At 37.6% G+C, this 19364-nt stretch overlaps 1 long non-coding RNA gene across 1 annotated transcript in view; it reads left to right on the top strand.

Moving 5' to 3' along the window:
• Positions 1-10744, top strand: part of LOC141572868 (uncharacterized) — a 698703-nt gene extending 687959 nt beyond the window's left edge. The window contains exon 10 of the long non-coding RNA XR_012498339.1: positions 8301-10744. This is a non-coding gene — a long non-coding RNA (uncharacterized LOC141572868). The remainder of the gene's footprint in view (positions 1-8300) is intronic.
• The last annotated feature ends 8620 nt before the right edge of the window (positions 10745-19364 follow it).

Genomic DNA, 19364 nt, shown 5'->3' on the forward strand with positions numbered 1-19364 from the left:
ATCATGGTATTCCAAGCCAGCTGCAGTTACTGATTCAGGGATTGGATTGAGAGAGTTGAGCCCCAGACTTCTGTTTTAATTAAATCTGGAGTTAGAGTGGCCATATTGCTACTGATTGGAAGCCAAGAGATGGAGGGAGCCCTGATGACATCATTTGAGCCTGCATCTCCTGTCAAGACTTGTGTTTTCACCTCATTCTGGCTCTAATACCATGTGCTACGTCATCACTCCTCTCCCACCACATACACCCCTACTTTACTTAGCTCTACTTCATGGCTTTTGGACTGAATTAGGGGGAACAAAGGGAGGATGGAAGGAAAAGAGGGATGAATAGAAGGAGGAAAGAAGGAAGAAAGTTTGGTTTTCATTTAGTTTTCAAAAGATGTCTATATAAGAAATTAGAGAAATTTAATTTAGACAAATGAAAACAAGATAGAAGGTGAACCACGAATAGGCTTGGGACCTACATATAGAAACATTAATGGCACTATTTTGAATTAAGTGATATGTTACAGGAAGGCATATTTGCTTCAGTATAAGCAACACACTGTTTTAACAATGTGAGCTGTCTAAAGATAAAAAGGGGTGTCTTGTAAAGTTATGAACCCCTTGTAACTTGAAGCATTTGAGCAGAGACTGGATAACATTCGTCAGAGTACAGGAGATTCATTCCTATTTTAAAAGAAGGCTAGTACCAAATGACAAATTAGTTAACCTGAGCTTTTATTTCATCTTTTTTATTTCCTAATATGAAAATTAGTCCTTACACAGCACACTTTTTAACATAATTCAAACATGTCTGAAAGAAGATAATTGGGGAAAGCTCTGCTCACAATTTTCTAGTAGCAGAAATAATTAGGTCCTGATTTTTTTGTGACTCAGAACAATCAGTAGTCAATGCATTAAATACAAACAAGCTGACGGGACACAGAGTCACCTTTTGAAAAATGGAACTCTTCTGAACTACACAGAAGAGAAAATTTTCCTTAGATAAAATTTAAAACATTACATACCCTACCAAGAAAAGAAAAACATTGTATTTTTATCCGCATGGAACTCTAGAGTGATTTTTATGAAAACATGATCATGACAAAGTAGAAAATCAAAAAAATATTGATAAATTTCAGATTTTAGCTAATAGAGTAAAAATCCCAGGTTCTTGTGAAATAAATCTTACAGGAGTGTTTATTCCTTTAAACAGTAAAAGTTTTGTTTTGATAGAAATCTTTTTACAAATGTATAGGCACTCTTGCCACTTTCCTGCCTTATTAAACAGAGTACAAAAAAAAAAAAGTACTTTAAAATGCCTTAATGACCCACACAGTTATCATTGTATATTCAACTCCTACTGGTGCCCTCAGCGTCTGCGGAAACATGTGTATATATAGCCCTACATTAACATCCCACTGAGGGTTTTGACTAGTAGTGTCTCCTTTTTAAAGCTTTTTGGTTTTCTTCCTTACTATCAGTCTCCAGTCTGTCATTCTTCAATGCTGTTAATATGTCTGTCTCTAGCAGCCTTTTTCCTGATGTTAAATTTGCAGCTTTTTATCTCCCATTTTGAAAAATGTGTAACTTAAGTGGAATAAGAACATGTAAGAAAGATTAGATCAAAACGGTGGTCGGAGCGCATGTGTGTGCCTCCCCTTTCTCAAATTCTTAGAAATGAAAGAAATAATATGCTGCATATGTGCAATACAAGAATGTCGGCATTTTAATAATGAATTTATCTAAAATGTAAAATTCCTGGGAGAGAAAAACACTGAATCATCTTGGTTCATAAACCTCCCTGCAATCATGGAGCTGGGATTGAGAATTTGTGATGTCGAGCCGATCAAAATCATGTGGCTTATGGGAGGGTTAGTTCCTAAAGGAAAGGGAGGCTTGACAGACAAAACACTTCAATATGCTGACACTTGCTAAGGACGCCTCCCTCGCCACCATCCTAGCCACTTGCCAAATTTTAAGAAACTTGGATTTCAAAATGAGAAACTGATCCTTTTCAGTTTAACTTGAACCGAATTCACATTTTCAAGTCAATATGCAAACAGCTCGTAAGAACAGTAAACTTTAATTTATATGTAAATTATTTTATTTTATATAAAATATACCTTAATACTTTTGGAGCTGGAGATTCCTGACTTTTCTTCAGTTCTGGAAAATTGCACGCTATTGTTTCAAATGTTACCTCTCTGCCAGTCCCTCTGTTCTCTTCCTCTAGAACTCTTGATCCTCTATATATTTCTTAATTGCCTTTTCATATTTTAATCTCCTTGTCTCTCTGCGCTGTGTTTTAGGTGAATTCCTCAGACTATATTCTCATTACCTAAGTTTCTTTTTCACTGTGCCAGTGTATGAATTATCTGTTGCTGCCTAACAAATCACTTCAAAATTCAGGGGTTTAAAATAAGAACAATTTATTATTTCTCATGATTTTGTGGGTTGGCTAGGTGGTTTTTCTGCTAGTCTTGCCAGGACTCTCTCATGCAACTCCCTTCACCAAGCAGGTCAGCAAGGGTCTGGGCAGCAATGGCTGAACCCCTCATGCCATGTGATCTCTCACTTACCCAGGAGGTAACCCAGGCTTCTTTCTTGCTGACTTCAGTGTTTCCAGTAGCAAAATTGTGTAAGACCCAATACTCAAGTGTTTTTCAGGCCTCTGCTTGTATCACTTTTGCTAGTGATCCATGGCTAAAACAAGTCACGTTGCCTAGCCCAGGTTCACGGGGTGGGGAAATGATAGACTCTACCTTTTGATGATAAGAGCTACAAAGAATGTATGACCATTCTTTGCAATTACCATACCTAGCTAGAGTTTATTCATCTTCTATATTTTGTATTGCAAGTATAATTTTTAGTTTCCAATGTTTCTAACGAATTCTTTTTCCTATCCATATATTTTTGTGCCTATTTTGTTTCATGAAATCTTGTTCTCGTCAATGAATGCAATTCCTTCATTTCTTTTTTTGAAGAAAGCAAACTTATTTTAAGGTCTTTGTCATATTTTATAATTGACTTCATATAAGGTGAATTTATGTTGTGGTTGTTGATTTTGTTGACTTTTTTATCATTACTTTTTTCATGTGGTTCATTTTGAAGAGTAGATTTTGTTTTGATGTATTTTTTGTTGTTGTTTTGGTTTGTTATCAGTCTCTTCCACCTATCCTACTTTTAGTTATGTTCCCATGCCTTCAGACCGCAGGTCCAGAATTGAGTCTTATAATGTGTCCTGGGATTCCTACACTATTATGACCTATGGGTTTATAATGGATTTAGGCATTGGGGCCAGAGGGCAGCTAGCTGACTCAGTTCCTAGTCATAATTATCTTGCTTCTTTAGCCTATAGTGTCCTGTAAGCCCCAGACAGCAGATCAGCAGCAAGGAGAAAAGCAGAGAGCATAGGGCCTTTTCTCAGCTTCCTTTTATAGGTGTGAGGAGGGGAGACCCCACACAAGCCATGAGCTTCAAGGTTCCCCTTCTCTATGAATTTTTAATCTTCATACCAGCAGGAGCCATCCATTCCCCACTTCTGTTTCTAGGCCCATTTTCTGGGAGGACTTCAGCTTCAGTCCTATTTACTCATTCACACTGCTCTCTGTTTATGAGCCAGGAAGATGTTTACATGTTTTGGACTTTGTCTATGGATTTTAAACTTTACCTGTTATGGCTGTGGGTTTAGGTTAGATGAACTATATTACACATGAATTTACTACCCAACTGACCAAAGTCCCACAATAGTTTTAGCAAAGCATCTTATATTAGCTCAGAAGTACATGACAGTCAGCCCATAAAAAGATGCTCAATATCATTAGTCATTAGAGAAATTTAAATTAAAATCACAATGAGATGCTACCATACAATTATTAGACTAGCTAGAATTAGGGCGGCCAGATGGCCCAGTTGGTTGGAGCACGAGCTCTGGACAACAGGGCTGTGGGTTCGATTCCCACATGGGCCAGTGATCTGTGCCCTGCACAACTAGAATGGAGACAACGAGCTGCGGCTAAGCTTCCAGAAGTGTCACCGGATGGCTCAGTTGGTTAGAGCGCAAGCCCTTAACAATAAGGCTGCCAGTTCAATTCCCTCATGGGATGGTGGGCTGTGCCCCCTGTGATTGAAAATGGCAACTGGACTTGGAGCTGAGCTGCGCCCTCCACAACTAGATTGAAGGAGAACGACTTGGAGCTGATGGGCCCTGGAGAAACACACTGTTCCCCAATATTCCCCAATAAAATTAAAAAAAAAAAGAATAGCTAGAATTAAAGACTCGTCATACCAAGCACTGGCAAGGTTGTATAGCAACAGGAGCTCTCATATATTGCTGCTAGGAATGAAAAATTATAGAAACAATTTTTTATAAAAATTATGTATTTTAATATAAAAATAATATACATATAGTATGTAGAAATTATATAACAGTTTCTTAAAAAGTTAAATATACCTACCATATAATTTAACAATTTCACTCTTAGTTATTTACCCAAATGAGGAATTAATCCATACAAACACTTGTACATAAATGTTTATGACACCTTTATTTTTAACAGTTAAAAATGGGAGACAATACACATTTCATCAACAGATGAATGGGTAAATAAATTGTGGTAGGTACGTATAATGGAATGCTACTTGGCAATTAAAATAATTGAACTATTAATACAGGCTACAGGATGAAAGAAGCCAGTGAAAGAAGCCAGACAAAAAAAAACAAACAAACAAAAAAAAACAACAACAACAACAAAAGCATACTATATGGTTACATTTATAAACCTTCTAGAAAATGCAAACTAATTTATAGTGACAAAGAAATAGATCAATAGTTGTCTGGAAATGGGGATGGGAAACAGGGAAGGGTGAGGAAGAAATTATAGTCATGAGGGCATTTTGGAGATAATGGATATGTTCATTATGGCAATGGTTTCACGATACATATATGTCAAACTTAAATTGTATACTTTAAATGTATCTAGGTTATCATATACCAATTATTCCTTAATCAACCTGTTTAAAATTTAATTTGATGTTATCATATCCTTCTGAGCTGGTTTTGCTTGGACATATTAGTTTCATTTAAAAGAAAATGATAATACTGACCAAAACATTAATGACAACTAACATTTAACGGGCACTTTGTCAAGCCAGTTATTATGCTAAGCATTTTACTTGGGCCATTTCACTTTACCTCCTTCAACAAACTTATCAGTTAGGTGCTACTAGTAACCCCATTACCTAGATAAAGAAACTGGGGCTTCAATAAACTAAGTAACTTGCTCAGTAGGTAATAAGCGTATTAAGTGGCAAAAATGGGATTTGAACCATGAATTGTGGTTTTAGGGCCCAAGAGCTTAACACTGCTGCAAGTCTTGTTGGAAAGGACAGTTTGCCTCACTCTCACTTAGTTTCCTAGTCTTGTTCTTTAAAACTGTCTTCCTTCCCCACCCACTCGCCTTCACCCCCATTTTTATTGACTCCTAGAAAAGGCCATTAAATCAGTTCCCAGGATGGGGGCAAGAAAGAGCACCACCTTTTGGTTATACTTTACCAGGTTACATGTGTAAGGAAAAGTTGTGATAGATTTTGAAATTTCTGGGGTGTTCTTGCTAGTTGATACTCCTGGTGATCACCTTTGCTTGTCTTTGACTGGGCTATTTTACAACTTTGTAGTGATAGAAATTAACTTGTAGAAAACAGATAGTAATGCAAATAACTCCTGTCCATAGAAACACAAATTGTGTCTGGTGGAAAGCTATTGATTATTGCTCTGTGAACAATGACTTTTTGGGGCCAGTGTTCCATCCATTTATATATGCATTTCAGCATTCCTCATCTGACTGTAAGTTGTCTTTTGAGCTAATTGTAACATGTACTGATTTCCTCATTAAACAGTGAGTTAAGTAAAATTTTTGACGTGCTCATTTTATATTTGTATGAGAGTTATGATTTTATCCTTTAAAAAAAACTTTTTTAACACATAAATTACAGTATATTTTTTAATGGGTTATCTAACAGAGCAGCTCGCTGAGTTTAGTAATCTCTTCCTAACTCTGTCCAACCATGTAATTCCCTTTTGTGTATATTTTCAATGACTGCGAGAATTTCAATTCTAATGCAAGACAGTGGTGAGCCCCTCCCATTGCATCTAATTAGGAAAAGTGAAAATTGGGAGAGGAAATAGAGACTGGAAGTAAAATAGAGGTAGAGAAATAAAAATGGGGCTTCTCCCCTTCCCCCTCCCCGATAAAGGAATGTAAAGTTTAAAAAGAAGAGGAGGAGGAAAAGTAAACGCAGATTTTAGGACTGCCTTCTGTGACATCTGTAAAAAGAAAGAAAGCCAAATACATCTTCTTTGGCTTGAAGTGATCATAGAAAAAGCTGAGACTTTATACAACTGAGTATCTGGGAATAGAGTAAGAAATACCTGCTTTATAATGAGGAGTGTATTAAATACAGAGTACTCATGATTTATTCCAGTTCAAATATTCAAGTTCTTCTCTGTCCCTTACTTAAGGCGGTGAGGAGATAAGGCAGAGATGAGGAGGCCTGAGAGATGCAGATCCCTGGAGCATAAGACTAAATAAATTTGGCCACAGAAAATCAGAAAAAGATCCACCCAGAACTGAATAATAGACTCTTGTTACCCAGGTTATATGCTATAAAGGAAAATAAGTTAATGGACATCTTTTTAAAATTGAAAGAAGGAAATTCAGAAAGTTTTCTATTAGAAAAATAAGTAAATGGGCATTAAATATATTGTATATAATATCACCATATAAAGCATATAAAATATTATTGATGCTGTCCCAATGATGCTTTATCTGAGATGATATTCAAAGTCTTTAACAACCTTAAGGCATGAGAAAAACCTAGCTGGAAGAATACACAGCCCAGCTGGAGCAAGGTTCTGGAGGTCCCTTGCTGCCCTTGACGTTGACCTGGGATCCCTGCTAGATCATGGAAAGTCCAATAGTCCTCCGGGGAGTAACCAAGACCACTGGGGCAAGAGTCTCACTTGCAAGGCTTAGGGCAGTGGCTGTTTTCAAATTATATGGAAATATATCACTATGTTAAATAAAGCACTATATTATCTCAGAAGTATTTGGCACATCTCACCTTAACAGAAAAGGGCAAAGAATCTGTAAGAAAATAGGTTACTGTATGAGTTAGGATTGCACATAGCTACAAATAATAGAAAACTCCAACATAGTGGCTTAAACAGAAGAGTTTTGTCATGTCATGAAAGACTAGACATGAGATAGGGCTTGACCAGAGTGATGCACAGTGACACCATTAGGGACCCAGGCTCCTTCCTTCCTTGTCTTCCACCATCCTAGCCATCCTCATCATGCTTGTTGCCTCATGGCTGCAAGTTGGTTCTTGCACCCCTATACTTCACATCTAAGCATCAGGAAAGAATAAGATGGAAGAGTGACGGACTAACACCTGTCTTAGGAGAATTGAAACTTGTGATACATGCACAACAGATTGCCGCTTGCCTTTGGCCAGAGGTGTCACATTACCTACCCTGGATGCCAGGGAGCATCAGGAGGTCAGCATTTTTAGTGATGTTGCTTTGAACAAAATAAGAATTTGTTAGTAGGATGAAAGGAAAAATAAATATTAGTTGCATAAAAGGCAGTGTGTACCATGTTTAGCTAAAAACTCCATAAAAATTGGATAGAATTGACTCTTCTAGTGAATTTTTAACATCTATGAAAAACTCTTAAAATAACAAAGTACAGTTCATTCTACTATGGGTCTTTAAATGATGCATTGTGTCACTCAGGAAATGTTGTTATATTTAAATTTCACATCTGCAAAGATGTATATAATCACAACCTTATGTTTAAGTGGAAACTGTTGTATTACATATAAGCTGTTTCCAAACATGTATAACTAATCCAATTTCTAAGCCAAATTTCTTCATCCATGAAGAAAAATGGGTCCTCACTGATGTTCACATAAAACCATTTAGTGAATGTAAGATTAATTATTGTAGCATTTGAGGAGAGAGAAAGAGCAAAATTTTAAAATTATAGAATTATCTTAGTTGAGGAAAATATAAGGGAATTTTCAACTTAAAAACATTTTAATTTCAGAGTTCCTTGCCACCTTCAGGTAGTTACATTTTTCTCTTCTTGGTTCTCCTTCTTTTCTAAGGTGATCTTCAATTTCCATCCTTTCTTTCTGTGTTTTCATTTGACTTTTAATTTTTATTCTCCATTTTAGAACAGAATTTTTTTACAAGAGCAGTGAAAAGGTTTTCTCCAAATTGCCTAACATTATATATATCTTTATTCTAGAAAATGGAACCCTCATCTGTCTCTATAAAGAAGCTATTTATAGGTTCCAGTGCAGCAAATGTAATGGAATAAGTTACACCTCAGATTAAAAACATCTATGATGATGGATTTCTGGTCAAGATCCTGGAGGAGGTAAACATTGTGCTCGCCTCATCTCATGACCACATCAAAATTGTAGCTAAGCTACAGAAGAACCATAACTGAAAATCGCCTAAAGTCTAGCTGAACAGAAGTCCTATAACTAAGGATATACAGAGGAAGCCACCTTGAGATTGGTAGGAGGGGCAGAGATGTGGAGCGAGCTGCTCCCACACCTGCTGTGGCAGTTAAATATTGGGAGCAATATCTCAGCCGTGAAGGTCCTCCCTGGAGGAATGAGGGGTCTCAGCCCCATGCCCGTCTCCCCAGCCCAGGTTTCCAGTGCTGGGAAGGTAAGTCCCCATAACTTTGGCTGTGAAAACCAGTGGAGATTGTGGCTGAGTGGGATGGAGGCCAGCTGGAGTCCCAGTCATTTCTATTAATGGGCCCGCACACAGACTTACTCTCTGACAGACTCACTTGCTCTAAGGGGGGCAGCAACTCAAGGGATGCCAGGGACATGTGGGGAGAAGCTGGGTTGTCTGGCTTCAGGGCAAGGACTGGAGGGGTGGCTTTCTCCCAGACAGAAGTGCTGGCAGAATCCATTGTTGCCTTGTTGATCCCCCTGCTTTCTGGTGTTCAGGCACAGACGGCATCCATATCTGAGTCTCTATCAACCTGACTAACATTGTTTTCCCTGCTCTGGTGATTCACTGAGCTGCCCTACCCAACTTGCAGACCCACTTAAGCTGCATCCAGTGGCTTTTCCATCTAAATCACCTGCCTTGCCTCATGCTGCAGACTTCCCTAAAATCTCTCAAAGGTTCACAAAACCCAAATAAGCAGCATCTGGCCTCAATGTGCCCCATATTTCTTACAAAGCAGCCTCTATCTCAGCACTCTCAGTCTTGGTTCATGGCTTGGCCTCTCCCAGGAGCCTCCAAGCTCAGCACAGGTAGTGACCATCTCTGGATCACTTTGTGGCTCATGCCAGGTGGCCCCAGACAGGGCACATACTGGGACTGAACTTGTCCTATGAAGCGGCCCCTCCCAGGAGGCCCTGGGGCTGGCACACCTGGTGACCAGCTTCAGACTGAACTAGAGCATCATCCAGCTGTCTCCATACGCGACACACCCAAAGGACAGACTGGGAAAGCACCAGAGCTCTGCTAAAGTGAATCCTGCTCTATAGGGCCAGCCCACACACAACAGCTCCTCCACTATAGGCACACCTAGTCCTCAGCCTGGGGGTCAATTCCTCCCAGTGATATACAAACAGCAACCAAGGCTTAACTACAATAGGAGGGCATACACAGCCCACATAAGGGACACACCTGGAGCACCCAGCTCAGGTAACTAGGGAGACCAGAGAGACTGTGCCACTGGGCCCCACAGGACACCTATTATGTAAGACAGCTCTACTAAGAGCAGCAGCCCTACCTAATACATAGAAACAAACATAGGAAGGCAACTAAAATGGGGAGACAAAGAAACATATCCCAAATAAAAGAACAGAATGAAGCTCCAGAAAAATAACTAAACAAAATGAAGACAAGCAATCTACCAGACTCAGAGTTCAAAACACTGGTTATAAGGATGCTCAATGAACTTAGTGGAAGAGTAGATGAACTCAGTGAGAAGTTTAACACAGAGATAGGAAACATACAAGTAGCAATAGAAAACATAAAAAGCAACCAGTTAGAAATGAAGAATACAATAACTGAAATAAAGAATACATTAGAGGGAATCAACAATAAGTTAGGTGAAGCAAAGGATCCAATCAGTGAGTTGGAAGTTAAAGTAGCAAAAATCACCCAATCAGAACAGCAAAAGAAAAAAGACTCTGAAAAAATAAACAGAATTTAAGGGGTCTCTGGGACAACATCAAGCACACCAACATTCACATCATAGGGATACCAGCAGGAGAAGAGACAGAGCAAAGAATTGAAAACCTATTTGAAGAAGTGACAGGAAACTTCCCTAACCTGGCAAAGGAAATAGACATACAAGCCCAGGAAGCACAGAGATTCCCAATTCAAGTGAACTCAAAGAGGCCCGCACCAAGACACATCATAACTAAAGTCCCAGAGGTTAAGGACAAAGAATCTTAAAAGCAACAACAGAACATCAGTTAGCTACCTACAAGGGAGCTCCTGTAAGACTCAGCTGATTTCTCAACAGAAACTTTGCAGGCCAGAAGGGATTGGCAGATATATTCAAAGTGATTAAAATCAAGGACCTACATCCAAGATTACCTAGCAAAGCTGTTATTTAGAATGCAGGGACAGATAAAGAGTTTCCCAGACAAGAAAAAGCTAAAGAAATTCATCAACACCAAACCAATATTGCAAGAAATGTTAGTGAAACTTCTTTAAGAAGAAAAGGAAGAAGAAAAAAAAAAGATAAAATATATAAATAATAAAATGGCAATAATTACATATCTATCAACAATTCCTTTAAATGTAAAAGGGGTAAATGTTCCAAGTAAAAGACATAGGGTGACTGACTGGATAAGAAAACAAGACCCTTACATATGCTGCCTACAAGAGACTAATTTCAAATCGAAAGACACACACAGACTGAAAGTAAAGGGATGGAAAAGATATTTCATAAAAATGGAAATGAAAAAAAAAAACAAAAACTGGGGTAGCAATGCTTATAACAAACAAAATATACTTTAAAACAAAGGCTGTAACAAGAGACAAAGAAGGACCCAGTAATTGCACTTCTGTGTATTTATGTGAAGAAACCCAAAACACTACTTCAAAGGGACATGCTCATCCATATGTTCATTGCAGCATTGTTTACAATGGCCAAGGTATGTCCATCAATAGCTGAATGGATGAAGAAGAGGTGGTACATATATACAATGGAATATCACTCAGCCATAAAAAAGAATGAAATCTTGCCATCTGCAACAACATGGATGGACCTAGAATGTATTGTGCTGACTGGAGTAAGTCAAAGACAAATGCCATATGATTTCATTTATATGTGGAATCTAAAGAACAAAACAAAGGAACATACAAAACAAAGTCATAGATACAGAGAACATTTTGATGGTTACTAACTGGGAGGGAGGTTGGGGGGGTGAGAAAAGGGAAGGGATTAAGATGTAAAAATTGGTAGTTACAAAATAGTTATGGGGATGTAAGTATAACATAAGGAATATAGTCAATAATATTGTAAAAACTATGTATGGTATCAAATGAGTACTAGATTTATTGGGGTGATCACCTTGTAAGTTATATAAATGTCTAATCACTATGTTGTACACTTGAAACTAATATAATTTTTATGTTACTCTAGTTGAAAAATAAAACAATTAGTAAAAAAAAAAATCTATGATGAAATAATATGTAAGAGTTCATGGGAGAATAACCTTGCCCATAACATCTGAGCATTGGTTTATTAAATCTGAATCCCAGTTTTGGAAGAAAATATTCTCAGAATAGTTTCCTTTGGATCCTAAGTGCAACAGAGAGTTGAGGCAAATCAGGTAGAGACCAACATATTCAGTTGATATGATGATATCTCACACATAGCAAATATAGTGCCATGATGCCTTAATTAAAAACTAAATGGTTCTCTGAAACATAAAAGTGAAGAGTAACAAGGCATTTCTAGGATAGGTGTTCTATATTTAAGCTATTCTTACATGCAATTCAAATTAACTCAGTGTAAAAAGACTGAAATATTTATTACATTGGTTTAAGTCAATTTACCCTAAAATTTATGTCACTATGACCGATGTGTAGTGATGACCTCGTTCTATCTTCCTTTCTCAAAGCCTAAATGCCTGTTTGACATTGACTAGACCCAGTGAATCACCCAGAACTAATCAAAGATCACTTTAAATTTGCCAGAATGTGTCATCACTATAAAATATCATATCCTGCTAGTGAGGATATAAATTGGTTCAACTTTTGGGAAGATTATTCAGTAATATATAATATCAAGAGTATTAAAAAGGCATAGCAATTTTACTTTGTGCTCATGTCTGATCACCCCCTTTGAAAAAGTAGATTTATGTAAGTAGATGTTTATCATAGCATATTTATAAAAGGAAAAATGGAAGTAACCTAATTTTTAGGTTATTAAGATATAACCTATTATGTGGTGATGATCAAAGATAGAGTGAAAAGTAGAGTTTGAAGTAATTTGAAATAGTATGTATAGTATTACCTGAATTTAAAAAAAGTACTATTCATGCAATATGACCCAACAATGAAAGATTACTAAAGGGAAATTTAACCGTGCAGCCATATCTACGTAAAGAGATTGCGTCCTTCTATGCAAACCTTGTACACATGTACCTAGCCAGTTTCTACTTATGTGTACCTAGCTTACCAGGTCTTCTTCATTTATTTTTTATTGCCCAAATTATCTACATGAAACATGAATATTTTAATAATAAAAATACACACATTGAAAAATGGCCGTGAAGATATAGTATTAGAAATGTAGATCAAATGAGATAGAACATCCTGTACCTCAACAATGACTGTTAGGAGTTTCCCAGAACCAGCAGGAGCCCCATCCATCAACCTCAAATATCTGTCTACCTTCTTTAATGAAATGGTAGATGTTTCTACTTAAATGTCTCATCATCCATCTTACATTAAAAATGCCAAAAATAGGACTCCAAACCTGGTTCCTGCTAGTCTCATTTCTAACAGTGGTACCATCCTTCTCTCACAGTTGAAACCTTTGAGCTGTCTTTGACTTCTCCTTCCTTGCCCAGCATGTCCATTTATCAGATCATAAACATTCCTGAACCTGTCCCCTCTCCTTTCTTTTCCATTCCCAAAGCTCCTACCCAGCACAGATTTTTATTACCTTGATACAAACATGGATCGAACACCTACTCTGACAAGGCATTTCAACTATAACAATGACATTGGGACAGATGCTATTCCTACCCTCATGAAATTTGTAGTCTAGCTGGGCAGACAGTACATGAAAATTCTACAATTAATCATAAAACTACAGGTGTGGTAATGCTTTAGAGAAGGACTGTGATTGTAAGCACAAGGAACTAGAGAGACAGATATAGTTGGAGAGCTCAAGTGAAGATTTCTTGAGGAAGTGCCATTTGCCTTGAGCTCTGACGTGGCGCCCTTAACTAAGTGAAGCAGGGAGAGAACAATCTAGGCGCAAAGAACAATGTGTTCAAAGACACTGATGAGGAAAGGACCTGGGTGGGGCATTTGGAATACGGGAGCCTTCTCAGCTGAGGGCAAAGCCTGTTTGGATGGAGGACGGAAAGAAGACAGCAGTTTGCCCTGAGGCCTGCGAGGTAGGGTGGACAGATCATGGGGCCCTTGTAGGCGGTGTACTAGATTGTAGCCCTTAAATTGCCTAAAATTAGCCTCTCTGCCTCCAGGTTATGTCCCCTTCAATTGCTCTTGCCCACTACCACTAGATACAGCTTTCTAAAATATCTGGTGGAACACATCGGTTTCCTGACACAAAGAAAACAGGAAAAAAAAATTCATCACCTAGTTGCTCACTACTGCATACAGACTTAAGTAGACTCATTGGGCTTTGGTATGAGTTGAATTGTGGGCCCTCCCACAAATTTATTTGTTGAAGTCTCTACTTCTGGTGTCTCAGAATGTGACCTTATTTGGAAATAGGGTCATTGCAGATGTAATAATTAAGATGAGGTCATTCTGGAGAAGGGTGGAGAGCTAATCCCATATAACTGGTGTCCTTATAAAAAAGGGGAAATTTGGACACAGACATGCACACCAGGAGAGTGCTATGTGATGACTGGAGTTATGCTGCCACAAGCACAGAACTACTAGAAGCCAGGCGAGAGACCTACAACAAATCCTGTGGTAGCACCTTCAGCGGGAGCGGGGCCGCCAGCACCTTGACCTCCAACTTCTGGACTCCATGTAAGGCAATACATTTCTGTTGTTTAAGCCACTCAGTTAGTGACATTTTGTTCTAGCAGCCCTCGCAAACTAATATGGCCTTTAAACCTTAATATTTTCATATGAGATAAACTGTTGTCCCAGACGCACAAGAGGACTATCACCTTTCTTGCTTTCCTTATTTTCTGATTAAAATGCTCTCTGCTTCTCTCTGTTTATATCAGTTCTTCTTTTGAAAACCCATCAATGGGAACCCCCTTCTCTTTTGGAGGCTTATATAGTTATTGTTAGTATCATATTCATACAACTTTTGTAAGCTACCTTAAATAATTTTGGGACAAGGTGAAGTAAAATACTAAATGGAAAAAAGACACTGTGGTACCTTATTGCAATACTATTCATTGTCTATTATACAGTACTTTGTATTGTTAACTTGTAGATTTGGCTTATCCCTCCAATTAGATAGCACACTTCATGGCCTTTCTCTACTTTTTTGAATCTTCTACCCCAAGTAGTTTACTGAATCCTACTTAATTATCTGAAATAGGAGTCCCTGATTTCTTGTAAAACCTGATATAGGTGATTTCCAGGTAGTAGCAGCCATGATGCTAACTTGAGTCTGGGGCAGGTGCTCAAATCCATACTCTCAGTATTCACTTTCAGCATGCCTCTCTCACCATCACCCCACCCCTTTCCCAAATTTCTCAGAGCTTTGGATAACTAAAAATAGACCACCATCAAAAAGGATTAGAAAATTTAGGACTGATAATGTACATATATTAAAGTGTGCTCAATTTAGAAATCTATGATTTATGTAAGGATACAACAAATAATGGATATGTGCTTTTCTTATTATAGTTCTAGTTTTAGTATTAAATATGAGTGAAGAAAATGGAGCTAATAACATAAAATTGCTTTTAAACAAGATTGGAAATCTCTGCTATGATTCAGACATGGGTATTAGTCTATTCTTCAAAAAGTTTTAAAGTTTTGCTTTTCATACATAGTAGATCTTTAATCTCCTTCTTGCCCCACCCCTTGCCCCCAGCTTAATTTTGTGCATAAGATGAGGGGAAATCCAGTTTTTCCCCCATATGAAATACCAAGGTTGGAAGCTACTACTATGCAATACAGGAATTTGGCTATTGTTCTTAGGACCTAGGCCTATTTATCAAATGCGATCTGAATCTATTTATTGAAGTCTGTCTACTTCCCACTGAGGTGAACTGCTACCTTGTTCATACTTGACTCTATTTATGTCTAAATAGATATATATATAGATATAGATATAGATATGTATACATTTGTGATATATATATATATATATATATATATATATATATATATATATATATATATATATCACATTTTCTTTATTTATCTATCAACGGGCATTTAGGCTGTTTCCAAATCTTGGCTATTGGGAATAATCCTGAAATGAACATGGGAGTGCAGATAATCTCTTCATGATCCATATTTTATTTCCTCTGACTATATACCCAGAAGTGAGATTAGTGGATCATATGGTAGTTCTATTTTTAATTTTTTGAGGAACCTCCATATTCTTTTCTATATGGCTGTACTAATTTACATGTCCACCTACAGTGTACAATTGTTCCCTTTTCTGTGTGCCCTCACTAACACTTTTGTCTTTTTGATAATAGCCATCCTAACAGGTATGAGGTGATATCTCACTGTGGTTTTTATTTGCATTTCTCTGATGGTTAGTGATATTGAGCATGTTTTCATATAACTGTTGGCTATTTGTATGTCTTCTTTTGGGACATGTCTATGTCTATTCAGATCCTTTACCCATTTTTTAATTAGGTTATTTTCATACATGTTTTAAATTCATAGGTTGAAATCCTGATCCCCAGTGTAATGGTAATAGGCAGTAGGAAGATGACTAGGTCATGAAGGTGGAGCCCTCATGAATGAGAGTAGTGCCTTTCTAAAAGAGACCCCAAGAGAACAACTTTGCCATTTCACCATGTGAGGACACAGCAAGGTGATGCCCATCTAAGAACAAGGAGCTGGCTCTCACCAGACACTAAATCTGCTGGCACCTTGATCTTGGACTTCCCACACCCCAAAACGGTGAGAAATCGATTTCTGTTGCTTATAAGTGACCTGGTCTATGGTAGTTTTGTTATAGCAGCTGGAACAGACTAACACAATGTTCCTTTAGAATTACTTCTGACTTTTAAAAAAGTAGTTGAATTATTCTTAGAAACGAAAACTCACACAGAACCCCAATAAGTAAAACAGATAAAAGTGAGGTTGCTCTGGATAAACCTAGTGTGAATGACCCTGAGCTGGATCTGTTCTATCTGTCTATCCTGGCAGCCCCTTTTGAGGCACCTGTGAAATCCTGTAATTCCTAGACTTTTATCTGACACCACTGATTTAGAGTCTCTCTCATTTTTCCACGCATACAAGAAGAAATTTGTTTTGTGTATTAGGAACTGACACAGAGACAAATCCTCCCTATACCCAAGTTCTTCCTCGGTGGTTAGTTGGGCACTGGGTGGGTCAGTCACTCAGACACTGTGACTGAACCTCAGCAGCCATGGCGGCACAGGATTGGGTTGGCAGCTTGTTTTGTTGTGTTATTTTTCCCAACAGTACAACTGATCCTCCAGTTGTTTGATAGCAATTCAGTAGAAGAGAAGAAGTGGCCCTCAGAGCTCTCTTAAATTACATTTTTATATGTTTCAGCACCTGATGATCTCAGGAATGCACAGCTGAAAAGGGGTGGGGGTGCCTGAGCGCTTGTTAAGAGACCCTCAGTGGGCTGCTCTGCACTGCCAGTCTGATTGTCATTTTTGCACCAGGAGTTTTAGAGACTGTTCCACAATTAATGTGGAATATTCGCAAGTAGTTTATACTTTTCTACCTAGGAGAAGGCTTTCTGCAGAGGATATTATACACGAGAAATAGGTTCTTACATTACTCAAAACCGCTAAATTGTGTTGTGACCCTCTTTTCTTCGGTAGTCATGGCTTTCTAGGATTTAGGCACCTTGAATATATCACAATGTTAATAGGTAACTTAACAGATTCTTACAAAGAAAATTTTCCTACTTAAATTAAAACAAATATAATGGCTGTGCACTACATACATAAACTAAGCATATGTGGTAGGCTGAATAATGGCCCCAAATATATCCAATTTCTAATCCCTGGAACCTGTGAATGTTATTAATTTGGCAAAAGAGACTTTGGAGAGGTGATTAAGGATCTTGAGGTGGGAGGATTATCCTGGATTTCTGGGTGGGTGCTAAATGTAATCACAAATATTCTTGTAAGAGAGGGGCAGAGGGAGACTTGACACAAAAGAAGTAAGGCCAGGTGACCACCTCATCAGCAGAGAGAGAGAGAGAGAGAGAGAGAGAGAGATTTGGAGATGCCAAACTGATGACTTTGAAGAAGGCGGAAGGGGCCGTGAGCCAAGGAGTGCAGCTCTAAAAGGCTGCAAATGTCAAGGAGACAGAATATTCTCATCCTAGAGCCTCTGGAGGGAGCATGGCCATGTAAACAGCCTGTATTCAGCCCAGTGAAACTGGTTTCAGACCTCTGACCTCCAGAACTGTAAAACAATAAATGTTTGTCTTTTAAGATACCAAGTTTGTGGTCATTTGTTACAGCAGCCATAGAAAACTAATATATGTTGTGGATATATGGAAAGAAAAGATGATGAAGGAATTAAAAAAAAAAAAAAATCACAGCCAAAGTAATCATAAGATGCCTAACTCCAAACCTCTGAGAATTCTGAACTAAGAATTTATGATCTTACTTTTTTTGGTTTGTTATTTTTGTGCCGATCTCCCTCTTTTTCAGGGAATTCTTAAATCTATGAACTAATATCAACAAAATGCAGCTACTGTAGAGGTTCCAAATAGTTGATCATAAAAGAGTGCTATATGGGATGTTTATATTGGTCCTTGGATAAAAACGAGAAAAAATAACAACAATGTGAATGAATTTTTTTCTAAAATAAATGTATTTAAACATTTGTTCATATATTTATATTATTATCCCTTTGTAAAACTGTGTTATAATATATTGATGTTATAATTTCGAATAAAGCAGCAAAATTAAAAGGTGGCAATTGGCCCTAACACTTTTTTGAACTTCTACTGGTCTATTAAATTCACAAGTCTAGTAATAATTTACCTAATACGGACAATCATGAAAATTTTTCTACCTTATCAAGTATATTAGTTACTTATTGCTGATATAACAAATCACTACAAACTTTGTGGCTTACAACAACAAAAATGTATTCTCTTGCTCTTCTGTAGGTTAGAAATCTGACCTGGGTCTCTCACTCTCATCAAAGTGTTGGGAAGGCTGCATACCCAGGGGAGACAGAATCTCCATGGCCCTTTTCCTTTGCCTCGCTTCTAGAAGCTGCCCTGTAGCTCTCTCTTCCATCTTCAAAGTCATCGACAGCAGATGGAATGCTTCTTACACCACATCATATTACTGCAGCTTCTTGCTTCATGTCATCTCCTCTGTCTCCTTTCTTCTGCCTCTCTCACTTTTAATGTTCCTTGTCACCCACCTGGATAATCCAGGATAATCTCCCTATTTTAAAATCATCTGATAAAGAAACTTAATTCATCTACAACCTTATTTCCCTTTACCATGTAACCTTACATATTCGTTGGTTCTAGGGATTAGGGTTTGGACATCTATTTTTTTGGAGGGAAGCATTTTTCTGCTTACTACATTAGTAAACTTAGACTAAACAGCGACTGAGACAGAAGAATTATGGTGGTTTAATTTTGATTATTCCCTTAGAATGAATTATGGGAATTGCAATTGCTGGATATACCCACATTGTAAAAGTTTTTGAAGCATATTGTCAAATTGCTTCACAAAAACCATTGAAAACTGTTATACAAACTATTACATGAAATTAAAGATTAGATTCTAACATGCATTATTATTTTATTTAACATTAAGGAAGAAGAATCACTGCCACATAAACTTGACACTACTTTTTATAACTTAGAATTTTCATTTTACAGTTATTTAAATAATTTTTTTAAACTTACTTGGCCTTGGGTCTTTACCATCCATCACAACAATATGAAGAG

Source organism: Rhinolophus sinicus, linkage group LG01, assembly GCF_036562045.2.
Source record: "Rhinolophus sinicus isolate RSC01 linkage group LG01, ASM3656204v1, whole genome shotgun sequence".
NCBI classification, from domain to species: Eukaryota; Metazoa; Chordata; class Mammalia; order Chiroptera; family Rhinolophidae; genus Rhinolophus; species Rhinolophus sinicus.